The following is a 5,974-nucleotide window of genomic DNA, read 5'->3' on the forward strand; positions in this document are numbered from 1 at the left end:
AGCCAAAAGGAAGAGTTCGACTTCGATCGAACAACGATAGGTTAATATTTCGACGAAAGTTCAAAATAACACCCTTAAAGCCAAGGGTCGTCGCCAAACGGAAGAGTTCGACTTCGATCAAACAATGATGGGTTAATATTTCAGTAAAAGTTCGAAATAACACCTAAGGCCAAAGGCCTTTGCCAAAAAAGGAAGAGTTCGACTTCGATCGAACAACGAAGAGTTAATATTTCGACAAAAGTTCAAAATAACACCTAAGGCCAAGGGCGTTCGCAAAAAATGAAGAGTTCGACATCGATCGAACAACGACGGGTTAATATTTTGAAAAGTTCGAAATAACACCTAAGGCCAAGGGCCTCAGCCAAAAAAGAAGTGTTCGACCTCAATCGAACAACGATGGGTTAATATTTTGACGAAAGTTCGAAATAACACCCTCAAGGCCAAGAGCCTTCGCCAAAAGGAAGAGTTCGACTTAGATCGAACAACGACGGGTTAATATTTCGATAAAAGTTTGAAATAACACCTAAGGCCAAGGGCCTTCGCCAAAAAGAAGAGTTCGACCTCGATCGAACAACGATGGGTTAATATTTCGATGAATGTTCGAAATAACACCTTCAAGGCCAAGGGCATTCTCCAAAAGGAAGAGTTTGACTTCGATCGAACAACTACGGGTTAATATTTCGATAAAAGTTAGAAATAACACCTAAGGCCAAGATCCTTTACCAAAAAAGGAACAGTTCGATTTTGATCGAACAACGACGGGTTAATATTTCGACACAAGTTCGAAATAACACCTAAGGCCAAGGGCCTTCGCCAAAAAAGAAGAGTTCGACCTCGATCGAACAACGATGGGTTAATATTTCGACAAAATATCGAAAAAACACCTAAGGCCTAGGGCCTTCGCCAAAAAAGAAGAGCTCAACATCGATCGAATAAAAACGGGTTAATATTTCGACGAAATTTCAAAATAACACCCTCAAGGCCAAGGGCCTTCGCCAAAAGGAAGAGCTCGACTTTGATTGAACAACGACGGGTTAATATATCGACAAAAGTTTGAAATAACACGTAAGGCCAAGGGCCTTCACCAAAAAGGAAGAGTTCGACTTCGATCGAACAACGACGGGTTAATATTTCGACAAAAGTTCGAAATAACACCTAAGACCAAAGGGCTTCGCCAAAAAAGAAGAGTTCGACCTCGATCAAACAACGACGGGTTAATATTTTGACAAAAGTTCGAAACAACACCTAAGACCAAGGGCCTTCACCAAAAAAGAAGAGTTCGACCTCGATCGAACAAGGACGGGTTAATATTTCGACGAAAGTTCAAAATAACACCCTCACGGCCAAGGACCTTCGCCAAAACGAAGAGTTCGACTTCGATCGAACAATGACAGTTTAATATTTCGACAAAAGTTCGAAATAACACTTAAGGTCAAGGGCCTTCGCCAAAAAAGGAAGAGTTTGACATCGATCGAACAACGACGGGTTAATATTTCGACAAAAGTTTGAAATAACACTTAAGGTCAAGGGCCTTCGCTAAAAAAGGAAGAGTTCGACATCGATCGAACAAAGACGAGTCAATATTTCGATGAATGTTCGAAATAACACCCTCAAGGCCAAGGGCCTTAAAGGAAGAGTTTGACTTCGATCGAACAACTACGAGTTAATATTTCGATAAAAGTTTGAAATAACACCTAAGGCCAAGGGCCTTCGACAAAAAAGGGAAGAGCTCGACTTCGAACGAACAACGACGGGTTAATATTCGACAAAAGTTCGAAAATACACCTAAGGCCAAGGGACTTCACCAAAAAATAAGATTTTGATCTCGATCGAACAACAACGGGTTAATATTTTGACAAGTTCGAAATAACACCTATGACCAAGGGCCTTCGCCAAAAAAGGAGAATTCGACCTCGATCGAACAACGACGGGTTAATATTTTGAAGAAAGATCGAAATAACACCCTGAAGGCCAAGGGCCTTAGCCAAAAGGAAGAGTTCGACTTCGATCGAACAACGACAGGTTAATATTTCGACGAAAGTTCAAAATAACACCCTTAAAGCCAAGGGTCGTCTCCAAATGGAAGAGTTTGACTTCGATCAAACAATGATGGGTTAATATTTCAGTAAAAGTTCGAAATAACACCTAAGGCCAAAGGCCTTTGCCAAAAAAGGAAGAGTTCGACTTCGATCGAACAACGAAGAGTTAATATTTCGACAAAAGGTCAAAATAATACCTAAGGCCAAGGGCCTTCATAAAAAATGAAGAGTTCGACATCGATCGAACAACGACGGGTTAATATTTTGAAAAGTTCGAAATAACACCTAAGGCCAAGGGCCTCAGCCAAAAAAGAAGTGTTCGACCTCGATCGAACAACGATGGGTTAATATTTTGATGAAAGTTCGAAATAACACCCTCAAGGCCAAGAGCCTTCGCCAAAAGGAAGAGTTCGACTTAGATCGACCAACGACGGGTTAATATTTCGATAAAAGTTTTAAATAACACCTAAGGCCAAGGGCCTTCGCCAAAAAAGAAGAGTTAAACCTCGATCGAACAATGATGGGTTAATATTCCGATGAATGTTCGAAATAACACCCTCAAGGCCAAGGGCCTTCTCCAAAAGGAAGAGTTTGACTTCGATCGAATAACGACGGGTTAATATTTCGATAAAAGTTAGAAATAACACCTAAGGCCATGGGCCTTCGCCAAAAAGGGAAGAGTTCAACTTCGAACGAACAACGACTGGTTAACATTCGACAAAAGTTTGAAATAACACCTAAGGCCAAGGGACTTCACCAAAAAATAAAATTTTGACCTCGATCGAACAACAACGGGTTAATATTTTGACAAGTTCGAAATAACACGTTTGGCCAAGGGCTTTCGCCAAAAAAGAAGAGTTCGACCTCGATCGAACAACGACGGGTTAGTATTTTGAAGAAAGATCGAAATAACACCCTGAAGGCCAAGGGCCTTAGCCAAAAGGAAGAGTTCGACTTCGATCGAACAACGACAGGTTTATATTTCGACGAAAGTTCGAAATAACACACTTAAAGCCAAGGGTCGTCGCCAAAAGGAAGAGTTCGACTTCTATCAAACAATGATGGGTTAATATTTCAGTAAAAGTTCGAAATAACACCTAAGGCCATAGGCCTTTGCCAAAAAAGGAAGAGTTCGACTTCGATCGAACAACGACGAGTTAATATTTCGACAAAAGTTCAAAATAACACCTAAGGACAAGGGCCTCGCAAAAAATGAAGAGTTCGACATCGATCGAACAACGAAGGGTTAATATTTTGACAAGTTCGAAATAACACCTAAGGCCAAGGGCCTCAGCCAAAAAAGAAGTGTTCGACCTGGATCGAACAACGATGGGTTAATATTTTGACGAAAGTTCGAAATAACACCCTCAAGGCCAAGAGCCTTCGCCAAATGGAAGAGTTCGACTTCGATCGAACAACGACGGGTTAATATTTCGACAAAAGTTTGAAATAACACCTAAGGCCAAGGGCCTTCGCCAAAAAAGAAGAGTTCGGCCTCGATCGAACAACGATGGGTTAATATTTCGATGAATGTTCGAAATAACACCCTCAAGGCCAAGGGCCTTCTCCAAAAGGAAGAGTTTGACTTCGATCGTACAACTACGGGTTAATATTTCGATAAAAGTTTGAAATAACACCCTCACAGCCAAGGTCTTTCGCCAAAAGGAAGAGTTCGACTTCGATCGAAGAACGACGGATTAATATTTCGACAAAAGTTCGAAATAACACCTAATGCTGAGGGCCTTCACCAAAAAAGGAAGAGTTCGACTTCGATCGAACAACGACGAGTTAATATTTCGACAAGTTCGAAACAACACCTAAGGCCAAGGGCCTTCGCCAAAAAAGAAGAGTTCGACCTTGATCAAACAACAACGCGCTAATATTTCGACGAAAATTCAAAATAACACCCTCAAGGCCAAGGTCCTTTGCCAAAAGGAAGAGTTCGACTTTGATCGAACAACGACGGGTTAATATTTCGACAAAAGTTTGAAATAACACCTAAGCCCAAGATCCTTCACCAAAAAAGGAAGAGTTCGATTTTGATCGAACAACGACGGGTTAATATTTTGACACAAGTTCGAAATAACACCTAAGGCCAAGGGCCTTCGCCAAAAAGAAGAGTTCGACCTCGATCGAACAACGACGGGTTAATATTTCGACAAGTTCGAAATAACACCTAAGGCCAAGGGCCTTCGCCAAAAAGAAGAGTTCGACCTCGATCGAACAACGACGGGTTAATATTTTGACGAAAGTTTGAAATAGCACCCTCAAGGCCAAGGGACTTCGCCAAAAGGAAGAGTTCGACTTCGATGGAACAACGACGGGTTAATATTTCGACGAAAGTTCGAAATAACACCCTTAAGTCCAAGGGTATTCGCCAAAAGGAAGAGTTAGACTTCGATCGAACAACGACGGGTTAATATTTAGACAAAAGTTCGAAATAACCCCTAAGGCCAAGGGCCTTCGCCAAAAAAGGAACAATTAGACTTCGATCGAACAACGACGGATTAATATTTCGATAAAAGTTCGAAATAATACCTAAGGCCAAGGGCCTTCGCCAAATGGAAGAGTTCGACTTCAATCGAACACGACGAGTTAATATTTTGATGAAAATTCGAAACAACACCCTCAAGGCCAAGGGCTTTCACCAAAAGGAAGAGTTTGACTTCGATAGACGGGTTAATATTTCGACAAAAGTTCAAAATAACACCCTCAAAGCCAAGGGCCTTCGCCAAAAGGAAGAGTTCGACTTCGATCAAACAATGATGGGTTAATATTTCAGTAAAAGTTCGAAATAACACCTAAGGCCAAAGGCCTTTACCAAAAAAGGAAGAGTTCGACTTTGATCGAACAACGACGAGTTAATATTTCTACAAAAGTTCAAAATAACACCTAAGGCGAAGGGCCTTCATCAAAAGAGGAAGAGTTCGACTTTGATCGAACAACGACGGGTTAAGAGTTCGATGAATGTTCGAAATAACACCTAAGGCCAAGGGCCTTCACCAAAAGGAAGAGTTCGACCTAAATCAAACAACGACGGGTTAATATTTCGACAAAAGTTTGAAATAACACCTAAGGCCAAGAGCCTTCGCCAAAAAAGAAGAGTTTTACCTCGATCGAACAACAATGGGTTAATATTTCGACCTAAGTTTGAATTTAACACCCTCACGGCCAAGGGCCTTCACCAAAAGGAAGAGTTCGACTTCGATCAAACAATGACGGGTTAATATTTCGACAAAAGTTCAAAAAAACACCTAAGGCCAAGGGCCATCACCGAAGAAAACTAAGACTCACGACGGGATAATACTTCGATATAAGCTCAAAAGTAACATCCCTATGGCTAAGGTCGCTATTAGAAAAAGAATTTGATACCATTCGGACTATGATAGGATAGCACCTCGACACAAGCCCAAAAGTATCGTCCCACCAGCTAAAGCCGTCATCAATGCTCTACTCAACCCGTGTGACATTAAATTCCCTAAGAGTCGGGAACTCATCATGCGGAAATCTACTTCTTTGCACCAAAATTATGAAGAGCAAAACAGGAAAGGAAGTACATAAGGCATATGACAATTGAAAATTCCTTTTTATACAAAACTAATGCGCAAACTTCCGTAGATTACATACGGCTAAAACCAACAGAGTCCAAAATAAATAAACAACAACCAAAAAAGCAGACAAAGACAGCAATTCTTTCACTCGGCACCATCTCGAGGAAATCCTCCCTCATCGTCCGCGCCCTCATTAGCTTCCGGCATCGCAGAGTCATATCCACAGTTAACACAAGCCTCTCGTGCCTTAGCCCGTGCTCCCTCATATGCGGCCTCGGTAACATTGCTCGCCTCCCAAAAACTCTTATATATGTCCTGCTGGGCTTCAGTATGAACCCAAAGCTCGTGCAAATGACGGGGAACAGCGGCAGAGGAAGATTCGAC

The sequence above is a fragment of the Nicotiana sylvestris genome, chromosome 5 (genome assembly GCF_000393655.2).
Source record: "Nicotiana sylvestris chromosome 5, ASM39365v2, whole genome shotgun sequence".
Taxonomy (NCBI): Eukaryota; Viridiplantae; Streptophyta; class Magnoliopsida; order Solanales; family Solanaceae; genus Nicotiana; species Nicotiana sylvestris.